The 15,785-nt window shown below is 54.3% G+C and overlaps 1 pseudogene; it reads right to left on the bottom strand.

Annotated features, from left to right (window-relative positions):
* Positions 1-8,233: 8,233 nt before the first annotated feature.
* LOC134808427 (tektin-4-like) lies at positions 8,234-11,749 on the bottom strand (annotated as a pseudogene).
* Between the last annotated feature and the right edge of the window lie 4,036 nt (positions 11,750-15,785).

The following is a 15,785-nucleotide window of genomic DNA, read 5'->3' as shown; positions in this document are numbered from 1 at the left end:
CAGAATGAGGAGTGACTAATGTCTACAGGGTTTTTCTCTGGTCGGGGGTGATAAGACGTTCTACAATGGATTGCGAATTATAATTGAATGTGCACAACCACAGGTATACTAAAAGCCACTCAATTCATGACTTTTAATGGGGGAATCTTAAGTGGCGCACTCTCATGGAGACCACGGCAGACATAGTGAGAGAGAAAAAGGTGAGTAAATATCTGAAACGGAGGCAGAAACAGAGAGAACGAAAAGCCCTGTGAAAGGAAGGGAGAGCGAAAAGGGAAAATGGTCCTATTTAGAAATGACAGATGTGAAACTGGGGTTCACATCAACAGTGTCACTGCCAGGAAGGAGGGTCATGCTAGCCATGTCACCGGTAGTGTGGCCCGCAGGGACGCCGACCTGCTGGAGCGTCGTGCCAGCATGGGCTCTGGCAGCCACGTGGGCCAGCAGGAGGGACCCGCTGCACAGCTGTGGGGTGAGGATAGACTGGGTGGTGATATCGGCCATTACAGGGGCCTCTTCTGCTGGCAAGAGTGTGACAGTAGCAAGTAGATGGACATGCCTGCGTGTGAGGACGGAATGCAGGAGGAGCTCTTGTGCGGCTGGGCGTGGGGCCCTCACGGGAACCGTGGAGAAGTGGCCAGGTAACTGCGTCATGTGGGCTAGTAGATTGGCCAGGGCTTCGAACTGAAGGACAATAACGGGGAGTAGCTGTCAGGCCCTGGGAGTGTCTGAGTGTAAGTGGAGATGGGTTTGGGGTCACTGAGGGATGCGTGAGAGCCATCCCTGTGTAGGTACAGGTCATAGGGAGATAGTCTCGTGAGGCCTGTGAGTGTCTATGGTTGCCCTGGGTGCCTGGGGCTGACTGTGGCAGAAATCTGGGGAAGGCTGGAGAGAAGCTGGGAGGCCCAGGAGAGTCCCTTAAGGCAGGGGGTGAAGAGGTGAAAGAAATGGGGGAGGGTGGCAGTAAGGTCCGTGAGTTTGTAGATGATTCCTGGGTGCGGGAAGCTGACTCCAGGTGCAATCTGGAGATGGTTGGAGAGTAGCTGAGAGAGACAGAAGAGTCCCTGAGGGCTGGGGGTGAGAACATGAGGGAGACTGGGGAGTAAGTCAGTGAAATTCGTGAGTTCGGTGGTGTATCGTGGGTGCCTGGAACTGACTCCAGCTGGAATCTAGAGAAGTTTTGAGAGTAGCTGAAAGAGACACAAGAGTCCCTGTGGGCTGAGGGCAAAGACCTGAGAGAGACCAGGGAGGACCTCAGTGAAGTCTGTGAGTCTGTAGGTGATTCCGGAGTGTGGGAGGCTGACTCCCGCTGAAATCTGGGCGTGGTGGGAGAGTAGCTGGGACAGACAGGAGAGTCCCAGGGGGCTGGGGGTGAAGACATGAGAGAGACTGGGGAGTAACTCAGCGAAACTGCTGAGTTTGGTGGTGATACCTGGGTGCCTGGAACGGACTCCCGCTGAAATCTGGGCATGGATGGAGAGTAGCTGGGACACACAGGAGAGTCCCTGAGGGCTGGGGGTGAAGACATGAGAGAGACCGGGGAGTACCTCAGTGAAACTGGTGAGTTTGGTGGTGACTCCGGGGTGCCTGGAACTGACCCCAGCTGAAATGTGGGCGTGGTTGGAGAGTAGCTGGGACAGACGGGAGAGTCCCTGAGGGATGGTGAAGACATGAGAGAGACTGGGGAGTAACGCAGTGAAATTGGTGAGTTTGATGGTGATTCCTGGGTGCCTGGAACTGACTCCCGCTGAAGTGTGGGCGTGGTTGGAGAGTAGCTGGGACACACAGGAGAGTCCCTGAGGGTTGGAGATAAAGACGTGCTAGAGACTGAGGAGTAACTGAGTGAAACTGGTGAGTTTGGTGGTGAGTCCGGGGTGCCTGGAACTGACTCCAGCTGAAATGTGGGCGTGGTTGGAGAGTAGCTGGGACAGACGGGAGAGTCCCTGAGGGATGGTGAAGACATGAGAGAGACTGGGGAGTAACGCAGTGAAATTGGTGAGTTTGGTGGTGATTTCTGGGTGCCTGCTACGAACTGCCGCTGAAGTGTGGGCGTGTTTGGAGAGTAGCTGGGACAGACAGGTGAGTCCCTGAGGGTTGGAGATAAAGACGTGCTGGAGACTGGGGAGTAACTCAGTGAAAGTGGTGGGCTTGGTGGTGATCCCTGGGTTCCTGGAACTGACCCGCGCTGAAATGTGGGCGTGGTTGGAGAGTAGCTGGGACAGACTGGAGGGTCCGTAAGGGCTGGGGGTGAAGACGTGAGAGAGACTGGCGAGGATCCCACTGAGGTCTGTGAGTTTGTAGGTGTTTCTGGGGTGTGGGGTAGAGACTGCCGCTGAAATCTGGGCGTAGTTGGAGAGTAGCTGGGACAGACAGGCGAGTCATGGGTGGCTGGGGGTGAGCTGCTGGATGATGGCAGTAAGAACATATGGTATATTATTGATGAATGAGGTGACTGTGGAGAATCTCCAGAGGAGGACACGGGAGAACACAATGACATGAGTGACTGTCCTGCTTGGTTAGGAAAGGGAAACGTAAAGTTGTGGAGTTCTGTTGATGATGGATGTGAGAGTGGTGAAGCCCTGCGGGGTGATGTAGAGTACTTCCACATCCCTGGTGAGGAGCTGCCCCTTGGGTCTGAGTTTCTGGGAGGGGAGAGGGAGAAGCTGGGTGAGGCAGGCATGAATCTTGAGGAGTCAGGGCTGGGGGACCGCTCATATTCTCCCGAGACGTGTGAGTCTCTGGGGGACTCCTGGGTGCATGGGGCTGACTCCCGCAGGAACCTGGGGATGGCTGGAGAGTAACTGGGAGCCACAGGAGAGTCCCTGAGGCCTGGGGGTGAAGAGATGAAAGACACAGGGGTGGAGCACCGTGAGGCTCGTGAGTTTGTAGGTGATTCCTGGGTGTGGGGGGCTGACTCCTGCTGAAATCTGGGGTTGTTTGGAGAGTAGCTGGGAGACACAGGAGACCCCCCGAGAGCTGGGGGTGAGCTGCTGGGTGATGGCAGTAAGAACATGTGGTATATTATTGATGAACGTGGGGACTCTGAGGAATCCTCAGAGGAGGACACGGGAGAGCCCAAAGGCTTCATTGATTGCCCATCACGGTGAGGACAGGGAAATGGGAGCTTGTGGGATTCTGGTGATGACAGAGGTGAGTGTGGTGAAGCCCTAGGGGATGGTGAATGGTAGCTCCGGATCCCTGGTGAGGAGCTTCCCCTTAAGCCTGAGTTTCTGATAGGGGAGAGGGAGAAGCTGGGTGAAGGTCGCATGGACCTTGGGGAGTCCGGGCTGGGGGACCGTTCATAAGAAGTGCCAGACAACACCCTACTGTTCTTAGGTGCAGACATGATTAGGAAACCTGCAGCTCCCAGGGGCCCCTACTAATTTTCTAACTCGCAGAAAGAAGGAGTGTGTGTGCGTGTGTGTGCGTGTGCGTGTGTGTGTGTGTGTGTGTGTGCGGTGTGAGGTATGTGCCCCTTAAGAAAATGGAAATCAACCAACCAATGAGACAGACAGACAGACAGACAGACAGACAGAGATTCACTTGCCCAAGTGTTCTGTCCTGTCCTCTGAATCCGCTTCCAAGTCGCAAGACGCTGTGAGCTCCAAGTCCACGCAGAGTCCGCCAAACGCTCCGGCCGCTGATCCGCTCCGCGAAGATCTGAGTACAGGCCAGCCAGGGTGGGTTTAAATAGCCTCGGGCGCAGCCTAGCAGCGGAAAGGGCGGAGCTTCACTCCTCCTTTCCATCAGTCACCCCCAACTTTCCCAGGCTACACCTCGTGGGAAACTGTTCTCCTGCTTTGATTTCATGCGCCACCTTTGGGACAAGCTAAGAACTTACAAGTTTTCTTGGCCAGATATGTTAGGAATTGTATGCACTGAAACACTGAAAACCAACTAGTGGTTCTGTGGTTCCCACGTTGTGGTTTTGACACCAGCAGCATCCTTGCCACAATCAAAACCCGGAGATCCACAGATCTGCGTTGTAACAAGACCTCCCCCTGACCCTGATGCATGGCAGTTTAAGAAGTCTTTCCGTGTAAGCGAAAAGACTTTGAAGAAAAGGTGGAGATATGCGTTGTATAAACATTCTTTTGCTCTGGAACCACGTAGAGACTTGGGAGCCAGTTGGGTGGAGCATTCGTTGGATGAGGGTGCTCGGGTTAGGAATATCAAGGTGTGGCTCCAGATAATCCAATCATCTAATTAAGATTCCAGTTATGCTCATCTGTTTCAAAATTCCGTTTGGGTAAATTCTTTTAGTCAGACTGAGAATGGCAAAGCCTCAACCCCAATTTCCAGGGAGGGTTGAGAGCCTCAGGTGGAGTTGATCACCAATAGCCTATGGTTTAACCCATCATGCCTATAGAATGAGGTCTCCATAAAAACCCAAAAGGACTGGGATCAGAGAGCTTCTGGATAACACTTCCTGGAAGGTAGTGCGCCCCTCCCCACATGCCCGGCCCCACATTAATTTCTGAACTTTTTGCAATGTCCGCTAAAATACAACGGCAAATGTAAGTGCTTCCCTGCGTGCTGTGAGCTCTTCCAGCAAATGAATGCAACTAAATCTGGGAGTGGTGGCAACCTGATTTATAGCCAGTTGCTGAGAAGCACAGGTAAAACCACGTAGGGCTTCCCATTGTTATTAGTGTGGGAGGCCTGTGTGGCGGGACCCGGCCCTTTGGAATCTAATGCTATGTCCCGGTAGGTAGCGTCACCATTGAATTAGAAGACACACATATGTTGAGAATAATCTTTCTGGTCATTTGCTGCATGTCTTATTTACAATATGTAATCAAATTCTTTATCCTGACCTTATGGCACCTGGGTTGAGAACCATGATTTGAACCAAACATTGGTCTGTCACGTTCTGAGTTTGAAACTTTAGTTTGCCTTTAGCGTTTTGCTATTGCTTTTTCGTTTTCTTTTGTTTCGTTTCGTTTCTAAGTTCTGGGGTATATGTGCAGGATGTGCAGATTTGTTACTAAGGTAAACGTGTGCCATGGTGGTTTGCTGCACCTGTCAACCCATCACCTAGGCATTAAGCCCAGCATGCAGTAGCTGTTCTTCTTAACGCTCTGCCCCCCGAAAGGCCCCAGTGTGTGTTGTTCCCCTTCCTGTGTCCATGTGATCTCCTTTTTCAGCTCCCATTATAAGTGAGAATGTGGCGTTTGGTTTTCTTTCCCTGGATTAGTTTGCTGAGGATAATGACCACACATCACCACTGTTTTTGTTTTTTTAGTATAAAGAGTAGTATTTTATTGAATAAGATTTGCTCCCAGAAAAATAAGCTTAAATCTACAATGAATGCCAGACTCTACAGCAGAAAGCAACTTTCTCACTTTTCCACACACAATGGTTCCTACTAAGTGAAAAAAAGCCAGAAAATTTCATTCACAAATGTACTACTCTGTCTCAAAACATCTCACATAATCATGCACTCGACTAAAGCCATTAGATCAGTTCTTCAGTCAGGTTAAAGAAGTATCCCTCTAATAACTGACTTTTATAATGGTATCAATATCCACTCCCAGTCAGTCTGCCGTGGTTAATGGTGTACAGCATGACTGAATACAATGGAATTGATGACGCCCATATCCACGGACAAACCGTGACTTATGATGGTTTGATTTATGATTTTTCAACGTTATGATGGGTTTATTGGACTATTAGATGCGTTTCTGAGTTACACTGGGTTTATGAGCATGCGACCCTAGACTCCAGAAACAGCTGTATAAGGAAAAACAGGTGTACCTAATAAACATATGCTTAGTGACTTGGGATAGACCAATAGATGTTCACAACTGATGGAGAGCCGTGAAAGAGAGATAGCGGTAAATAGTTACAATAACACAATCTTCCTGCACCTGTCGTGGATTTCCCCAAAAAAATGCAGAATGTGGGATGCACCTAAGGCATATGAAAGAGAGAGGGCAGAAGGAGTAAGAGAGAAGTAGGAGGAAGGAAGGAAGGAAGGAAGGAAGGAAGGAAGGAAGGAAGGAAGGAAAGAAGGAAGGTAGGAAAGAAGGAAGGAAGGAAGGAAGGAAGGAAGGAAAGAAGGAGGAAAGGAAGGAGAAAACACCCGGTGTTACTAAAACCCCCCAAAAAATTTGTTTCCCCCTGTGGGTAAGCCTACAATGTGGATGAATCTTGAAAATATTGTGCTACGTGTTATGTCAGTCATAACAGCTCACCTATTGTGCAATTCCGTTTATAGGAAATGTCCACAATATGGAAATCTATGCATATGGGATTGATCGCACTAGGTAGTTGCTACCTGGGGCTGAGGGTCAGGGAGAGAGTTTGAGGCAGAAGGAGGAGTGACTAATGTCTACAGGGTTTTTCTCTGGTCGGGGGTGATAAGACGTTCTACAATGGATTGCGAATTATAATTGAATATGCACAACCACAGGTATTCTAAAAGCCACTCAATTCATGACTTTTAATGGGGGAATCTTATGTGGCGCACTCTCTTGGAGACCACGGCAGACGTAGTGAGAGAGAAAAAGGTGAGTAAATATCTGAAACGGAGGCAGAAACAGAGAGAACGAAAAGCCCTGTGAAAGGAAGGGAGAGCGAAAAGGGAAAATGGTCCTATTTACAAATGACAGATGTGAAACTGGGGTTCACATCAACAGTGTCACTGCCAGGAAGGAGGGTCATGCTAGCCATGTCACCGGTAGTGTGGCCCGCAGGGACGCCGACCTGCTGGAGCGTCGTGCCAGCATGGGCTCTGGCAGCCACGTGGGCCAGCAGGAGGGTCCAGCTGCACAGCTGTGGGGTGAGGATAGACTGGGTGGTGATATCGGCCATTACAGGGGCCTCTTCTGCTGGCAAGAGTGTGACAGTAGGAAGTAGATGGACAGGCCTGCGTGTGAGGACGGAATGCACGAGGGGCTCTCGTGCGGCTGGGTGTGGGGCCCTCACGGGAACCGTGGAGAAATGGCCAGGTAACTGCGTCATGTGGGCTAGTAGATTGGCCAGGGCTTCGAACTGAAGGACTATAACGGGGAGTAGCTGTCAGGCCTTGGGAGTGTCTGAGTGTAAGTGAAGATGGGTTTGGGGTCACTGAGGGATGCGTGGGAGCCATCCCTGTGTAGGTACAGGTCATTGCGGGATAGTCTCGTGAGGCCTGTGAGTGTCCAGGGTTGTCCTGGGTGCCTGGGCCTGACTGTGGCAGAAATCTGGGGAAGGCTGGAGAGAAGCTGGGAGACCCTGGAGAGTCCCTGAAGGCAGGGGGTGAAGAGGTGAAAGAAATGGGGGGGGGTTGCAGTAAGTTCCGTGAGTTTGTAGGTGATTCCTTGGTGCGGGAAGCTGACTCCAGGTGAAATCTGGAGATGGTTGGAGAGTAGCTGAGACAGAAGAGTCCCTGAGGGCTGGGGGTGAGAACATGAGGGAGACTGGGGAGTAAGTCAGTGAAACTCGTGAGTTCGGTGGTGTATCGTGGGTGCCTGGAACTGACTCCAGCTGGAATCTAGAGAAGTTTTGAGAGTAGCTGAAAGAGACACAAGAGTCCCTGTGGGCTGAGGGCAAAGACCTGAGAGAGACCAGGGAGGACCTCAGTGAAGTCTGTGACTCTGTATGTGATTCCGGAGTGTGGGAGGCTGACTCCTGCTGAAATCTGGGCGTGGTGGGAGAGTAGCTGGGACAGACAGGAGAGTCCCAGGGGGCTGGGGGTGAAGACATGAGAGAGACAGGGGAGTAACTCAGTGAAACTGCTTAGTTTGGTGGTGATACCTGGGTGCCTGGAACTGACTCCCGCTGAAATCTGTGCATGGCTGGAGAGTAGCTGGGACACACAGGAGAGTCCCTGAGTGCTGGGGGTGAAGACATGAGAGAGTCCGGGGCCCCCAGTGCGCTCTGGAGAGTCATGCTGCCTGTTTTGTCTGAGCTCTGATCCAAGAACCCCCATCCTTGGTGGTCACCAGTTCCCAAATCCTGCTCAAGGACTGGGGACTCAATAGTGGTAAAGGCCACGCTGAGGCCCTAGAGTCAGAGCCCTGCCTGCCAGGCCAGTGCTCTTGGGGACCTCCCGGGCGGTCAATGCTCCCCAGACCACCTCCTGCCTCCATCATCCCTACAGCTCCTCCTACTCAGTCATGGGTGTTGCAACACCCTGCGATCATACCCAGTGTCACCTGGTTTTACATAGGTTTACGGAGAGGTGACACTTGCTTCTGGGGTCCTTTGGGATAAGTGGGACAGAGGAGAAAGGTGTTGAGGGCCCAGGTCAGGTGATGAGAGGGGGCACAGTGGTTTGCAGGAGCGGGAGCCATCTTCGGGGTTGAGGGTGCCCCATTTTGTGCATGTGGTGCTGCAGCTTGTGCCGCGCGTCCTCCAGCTCCTCACAGCGGCGCCCGAAGGCCAGGTTCACGGCCTCACACTGGAGTCCCAGGTCCTCGGAGGTTTTGCGAAGGCTGCAGTCCACCAGCACCCACAGGTTGGCCGAGTCCAGGCGCTCGCGCTGGGCGCGGCACAGATTGTCCTGCGTGAACTTGGTCCAGGTCTCCGGGGTGGAGGCGCTGCGGGGTGGGAGACAGCCAGGGGAGGGTCGGGAGGCTCTGCCAAATGCTGGGGGCCCTGCCACGCCCCCATTCCCTGTCTGTGCCCCATGCTCCTGGAGGAACTGCATGGACTCCAATGCACCCCGTGCAGACCCACGAAGCCCAGTCCCCCAAGCTGCCTGCCTCCGAGTGCCCCCCGCCCACAACTCCCCTGAGTCCTCCCACACCCTACCCACCCCGGGCACTTAGTCCCCTCCTGCCCCCGCAACCCCGTTCCCAGCACCGCTGCCCCCGAGGCCCCCTCTGCAGCACCTCCGTCCCCCACAGCCTCCCTTCCCTAGTACCCAGCGCCCGCGTCCGCTTCTCGCACCCAGGAGTTTGCCGCGCTCAAGTGGGCGGTGGTCGCGCTCCCTCTGCTGGCCTTGGGTGGAAATGCAATCCTGCCGGCGCCTGGGGCTGACCCCACCCCACCCTGTCCTGTCTACGGGCAACCAGGCTGTGCACGCGCTGGGCACTTGAGGAGGTCTTGCTCGCTTACTCATGCCAGGGGCAGACAGTTGCCCAAGTGCCCTCTGGGGCGAGGGCCTCTGGGCCAGGCTGGGGGAAGGAGCCCCGCTGGGGCCCCCAGGCAGAGGGAGGCGAGACCACAGCCAGGGCAAGCGCGGGGGCAGAGCTGGCCCCCCCTCTCTTGGAAGGTGGTGGAGTGCCAGATGAGTCTACACCTCGGTGCTCTGGCTGTGGTGGCGCCCGCAGGTCTTGTCGAGGTTGTAGGCCTCCACCTTGTCCGACCAGTGCATCTTGCAGATCTCCGTGTGCTCCCGGTTCAGTCTGGGGCGGGGTGGGGCAGGGCATTGGTGTGTGGCCAGGGAGGGCCCCGCCGGGGACCCTCCATGCTGCAGGCTAGGCCTTCATGCCCGCTTCAGGAGGGAGCTCTGGGCCGGCTGTCCTCGTGCTCAGCAGTGACCAAGAGCTGCCGCCCATGCTGGGAAGCTGCAGATCAGTTGTGGCACTGGGCTTTGGCCACTCAAACTCAGGCTGGGCCGGAACCTCCCCCACCCAGCCCTGTGCTCCCACTGTGACCTGGGACAGCCCCTGCCGGCTCTGAGCTTCAGGGTCCTGTCGTTCAATGCCTTGCCCCAGGACCAGCCGTGGGTGGGGTCAGGAGTCATCCCTTGGGCAGCCCTCGACCCACCGGATCTGGCTCACTGCTTGCACGATGGCTCTCTTCAGCAGCTCCTGAATGTTCCGGATGAGCTCAGCTTCCTGAGGGAGGAGACGCCCTGAGCACCAGAGCCGGTCCTTGGTGAGGATCCCAGGAGGCCCAGCTGCTGCAGGCCTTGGTCTACACCTGAGCAACCAGAAGGAGTTGAATGCCGGGCCTGAGCTCTGACTGTGCAAGTTCTGCTCTCTCACTGGGTTTATCCTGGGCTTTTGGGCATTCTCCTTGGTGCATTGTAAGTGGGGTGTTTTCCTCCAGGGCCTTCTATGGGCTGCTGGGAAGGTCCCTCAGCGGCAGTTCCCACGCCCCAGGCCTCAAGAGTCATCACTGCTGCTCACTCACTGCACCCAGGAACGTTGGCCTGCCCCTGGCCTCTGGACAGCCCCTGAGGACCCTAACTCTGGGGGCCCAGATGCCCACCCAGGCTGCCCCTCAGGGTTCTGTGTTGGGAAAGACCATCCTCACACCAAGAACAGGAGGAAGACCCTGTGTTTCTTCTTACTGCCTGGCCAGTTTAATTTTCTGTGTGTAGGAATAAGCCTTTTTTCCCTGTGATTGGGGTCTTTGCCTGGACCACCAGCTACCTCCTTGTGTGCCAGGGCCCGAGTCCTGCACCCCTCTGTCCCTGGGTTTTCCTCTTCCTGCACTGTCAGTGTCTCCGTCACTTCGCAGGCACCCTTGTTGCAGGCAGAGGGTTTGTGGGAGCTGCAGCAGTTCTTGAGGCACTGAGAGGGTGCAGGGGGATAGGCCTGCAGAAGGGGAAGGGAGGGAGGAGGGAAGGCATGAGGGGAGGGAGGGACTCAAGGGTTCTTGCCTGAGTTTGGGGGTATGGCAGGAGACCAGCTGCCTCCACCCCACATCTTTCACAAATGTCTACAGGCCTTTAGTGGTTCTCATGGAGGCCCCAGGCTCTGAGAGCTCAGGGAATTCTCCAGAGCCAGCATCAGGGCCAGGACTGAGTTACTCTCTCACCCTATGGGGTTGCCCCATAGACAAGCTGGGCTGGATTGGGAAGTTACAGGTGACATGGAGAAGGGGACCTGTGGGTGCAGATCTTCGTGTCCCCGGCTCTGTATAGGATGAATGGGAGCAGTAGATCCCAGCCTATCCCACCCTACCTGTCCACACCCGCAGTGCTGGCCCAGACCTGGGTTTCCACCTTGGGAGCAACTGTCCCAACCAGGGAGCATCTCTGGGGAGCCCAGGGTCAGGATGACTATGCCAGGACTCAAAGGGATTGGAGGACGAGAGGAGAAACAGCTGCTTGGAAGTCAGGGGCCTTCTGGGGCAAAACTGCCTCCTGTCACTAAGGGGCCAGATTTCGGGACTCAGGGGTCTCACGCACAGAGGGCTGGTCTCCCGTGTGCTTGCAGCAGCACGTGGCTTGTCCACATGAACTGCCGGGGGCTCCTCCTCTCTGTGCCCACAAGTCCTGGCCACCCAAGGCTGCTGGCACCTTCAGCAGCTCCGTCTCCACATGGTCACGCACGAGGTTGGCGTGCTGGTGGCGCTGGCTGCACTGCATGTTGTCAGTGGCGATGGAGAAGGGCACCTCCATGGCATCCAGGGCGCGCTCCAGCCGTTTCTTCTGGGCCAGCAGCAGGTCGGTCTCCGCAGCCAGCGCCTCCACCTTGCGCTGCAGCTCCGACTTCCAGCTGTGCGTGTCCTGCAGTCGCTCGCCCACTCTGCACGTGGAGTCTTGTTGTGTCGGCTGCGTCAGCGCCTGGGTCTCTGCGGCCAGCTGATGGCTCTCATGCCCCTGCAGCTCCCGCTCTGCTGGTTGCAGTCGGCGAAGGCCTGGTGGTAGCGAGCATAGCAGTTCTGGAACCACACCTCCAGCTGGCGGTGGCCAGGCCGGAGGACGTGTAGGCGCCCGTGTTGCGGGCCACGTCATACTCTTTGCAGGGCAGCTCGCAGGGCGGCACTTTCTGCGGGGCCGGCTCTGGTAGGAGCACATCCGTCTGCACCATGGTGTCTGCCGCCCACCAGGACCAGGGGAGTGAGGAGTGTGTGTGGTCAGCTTGCTGCGGTCAGCCCAGTGCAGTCATCGGTCGGCTCCAACCGCTCAGTCCCAGAGCAGGACGCGGCTCCCAGTCGCTTGGGTGACGCAGTAAACCAAGAGCTTCCTGTTGCCAAGAAACGGGATCTCTTCTCCAGTGGCTAGGGGAGGGGTCATTCAGGGCGGTGGGCAGAATTGCCCTCTTAAAGGGCCAGGCAGCCCCAGCCCCACCTCGGGGCAATCAACAGTGGCCAAGGGTTCCTGTCACTTAGAGGATCCCAGGGCCAGCCCGTCTCCAGCCTCTGTGTCCCACCCTTAGGGTTCAGGGTGTGGGTGGGGACCTACTGCCCTGGCCCCTTCGTCGATTCATCCATTTGTTCCTGGTTTGCTCTCTGATCCTGTCCTGTGCGGAGCTCCGCGCTCAGGGTGAACAAGACAGAGGAGGCTCTGCCCACCTGCCCCCTCAGGGCAGAGGGCTGTGGTTGTTGTGTGGGTGTTGGGTGTGCTGAGTGATAGTGTTACTTGATGCCGTACAGGTGGCTGCTCTCCCTGCCCTCCTGGCCCCAACAGCAGCCTGGTAGCACAGGGAGGGTCCCAGGCCAGGCCCCCTCAGGGGCAGTCTGAGGCAGTTCCTGCAGGGACTCCGCTCCATTTTCTCCTGGACCTAGTGCCTGAGAGCCAGGCCCTGGCCTCTGGCCTTCTCCTCCCAAGTCCCAGCCAGGGTCCCCTCAGGCTGGGCACAGTGGGGAGGGAGGGAGTCTGAGTGTGCTTTTCCCTGGGGAGTTGAATTCAGCCTCTGGGTAAGTGTCCAGAGTCAGATGCCCAAATCTGCCCCACAGGGCGGAGGCAGGCTCTGTGCTGCGGAGGCTGCCCTGAAAGCCACCCAGGGCCATGCTGCCTGGCGGAGACTGGATGGGCAGTAAGCGCCCCAGGACACATCGGCCTCCCCCAAACCTGGGGCGAGGGGAGCCCCAGCCTAGGCGCGATTCCCCACGCAGCCAGCGGAGGGCGGCTTTGGTCTGGCGGTGAGAAGCCTGTGGCTCCTGGCTCGGCCTCCCCTCCGCCTGCCTGGTGCATGCACTCCTGGGGACCCCAGCCCCTCCAGCCTCCTCTTCCCTGAGAACCCCGCACCAGAAAGTCCTCGCTAGGAAGTCCATGCCTTTCCTACAGCACAGGCCACTGGGCCCCTGTTCCTTCCACCTTCACCTCCTCTCCCACCACAGCCCGCACCCTCACTCCAGCCACAGGAGCCGGGGCTCCTCCTGGGCCATTCCCACCACCCCGCCCAGGTCTCTCCAGCACCGCCATGTGCCGGCCAGTGCCCTCCTCCTGGACCTGACCTCCCCCGGTCCTGACCTCTCCCGCGGCCAGAACCCTCAGTCCATGCTGCTGTCACCACGGTGTGCCTGGCCTGACACAGCCTCCTGATGGGGCTTTGAGGACAGCAGCCGGGAGACTTACCCCAACCCAGGCCGAGCCAGAACCTATTGCAGGTGGCCTGGGAACCTCTTCTCACTGTCCGTCAAGATTGGGAGGTCAGGGGACCTTCAGGGACTGGTGTGGTCTGAGAAACATCCTTGAGCCTCGCCATGACTCAGTTTCCCCAGATGGCAGCAGGCTGGAGCCCACGCAGGGCAGGATGCCAGGCTCCACCTTTTGTCTGGAACCTGCATTCACTGGGCACCTCTCTGTAGGCATAGCAGAGCAGAGCTGCCTGTTTCTGTCCCTGATCTGCAGCCCCAGGAGCCCGAGAGACCACCTAAGCCAAGGAGAAGGCCTCTGGGCCAGAGCCCAGCTCTGCGAAGTGGGAGACCTCTCAGCCTCCACTTCCAGGTGCCCTGAAGTCATTGGCAGGGGGTGCTGCCTACTTGGGGCTCCCAGACTAAGGGAACACATTAACCTGGTGACCGCAATAGGCCCTGCAGGCTGAGGCACAGGATCTGACCAAGGACGCATCAGAGTTAGGGGACTGGGCCCTGACTCCTGCCAGCTGCAAACTCCCAAAGCCTCCAGCCCTCTCATGGGGTGAAGACACCCTGAAGGACACTCCAGTGTGCTCCCACCTCTGGGTTCTGCCAGCCAGAGAGTGGGACTCTCAGGCCACGTGTGTCTTGCTGGATCTCAGCTTCAGGGACCCAGGGTGCTGTCAGCTCTCTGAGACCTGGGTTGGGGGTGTCCATTAGAGCACCTTGGTCAGGACCCAGAGATGGGGAGGGCACGGCTAAGAGCACCCCAGGCAGTTGGCATCTCCAGAAAGCAGGAGATAGCGCATGGCTCTGTGACAGATGTCCCGTGACAGGGAGGATTGGAGGGACAGATGGACGTGCTCAGGGCTGAGGGGCAGACGAGACCACCAAAGGGCAACTTGGACAGTGGATGGCCCCAGGAAGGCCCCTGAACCCCATCCTGATTGATCCAGGGCCAGTGACCTTGGCCCAGACTGCAGGCCTGGGGACTCAGGTTCCTTTAGTTTCTTAAGAAACTACTATACTCCTTTTTGGCATAGCTGTACGATTTTACATTCCAACCAGTCATGTGTGAAAGCTCCAGTTTTTACTCATGCTCCCCAGCATTTGATGTTTTATTTTTATTTTAGCTATTCTTGTATATATGTGTTAGTCATTGTGGTCTTAATTTGCAAATTTCTAATGACTAATGACATTTAACATCTTTTCATGTTCATAATTAAATACCATCTGTGTTCCTTTTCACATATGATTAGCACAAATGTGAAAAATCAGAACAAAATTTTTCACACAACTTCAAAATTTTTAGAACAATACTCAAGGGAAAAGGTGTTTATTTAGAACAATGAAAACAATGAGACATTAACTTCCAGCTTAAATAAAGTTGATTGTGTGCATAAAAATGGTGAAAATATTGGACTTTCTTGGCAAAAGAAGAAAGGGGAAGACTTTATATTTTCTGACATAATATTTATCATTTGTCTTTGGTTTGTGTATTATGTGTATGATTTTGAAAAAATGCATCAAAGATATAACTTTCTGGTGTTTTCTTTGATATTATCCTTGCAAACAGAAAAGTTGGCACATGTTTCTGTATAAAACTGGTCAAAGTTGGCCTAGGAATGATCTTACATTGTACTTTCACTTTACATCATACTGTAAGAGTTTAATAATAGCTAAGGCATCAGCATTGATGTGGACTTATTATCCCTATTCAAGAGATGGTGTGAGGTTTAGGAGAGTTATGTGCCCTTTATCATAAAACGAATCTATGAAGCATTTATATAAAAACCCAGTATTTCTGGTTTCAAATTCAGTACTGTGCCGTCTGCTTGATAGATTTGTTCGCAGGTTAGAGACATTTTATTGCACAACTTCCATGAAATATCACAGTTGTACTCTTGACTATGTTTGAATCACAAAAAGACTTTAATCTGCACTCAGTTCTTGTAACTAAAATCTTCAGTTTGAATATGAATTTCACTTAAAGAACATCGCTAGAAATTTCAGAGAGAAAAAGATTTTACTTGCAGAATACAATCTGCATTTGCTTTGACAACTAGTTAGTTCACATATGTAAAATAAGTCTACCTGTCTGTATGCATAATTAAGATGTAACAGTAGTGTGGTAATGACTTGTTAAAGCAATTAGAATGGCAGTGGATCATGGCACAATTTACCTTAAAAGCCATGAGCAGAATACATCACAAGCTATGATACAATAAATAGTCATTAGGTTTAAAGTAGTATCCACATATAAAAACACAAAGCATATTTTAGCCCTTTAAATGAAAGCTTCATTCAGTCAATATTGGTCTTCCTGTAGATGCATTTATGAAACAAAACCACAAAACATACAGCTTACCCGTTTCTCAAAACTCATTGCACAATAGGTTGAGGGACTTCTCTACACCAGGACCTATTATTAAAACCAGTAAGTCCTCAGTGAAAATCATTTATTTGCCTGCAGTGTCATCTGATGTGTCTGTTGTAGGCAGCTGTGGCAGTGGTGGGTGGTTTAGTGACACGGACCCTGCCCACGTCTGTCCGTCCATCAGTGGGCTAGTGTCTCTCTGGCTGCCCCTGAGAAGGGT

Source organism: Pan troglodytes, chromosome 15 (assembly GCF_028858775.2).
Source record: "Pan troglodytes isolate AG18354 chromosome 15, NHGRI_mPanTro3-v2.0_pri, whole genome shotgun sequence".
Classification (NCBI taxonomy): Eukaryota; Metazoa; Chordata; class Mammalia; order Primates; family Hominidae; genus Pan; species Pan troglodytes.
This window is presented reverse-complemented; position numbering and strand designations above follow the sequence as displayed.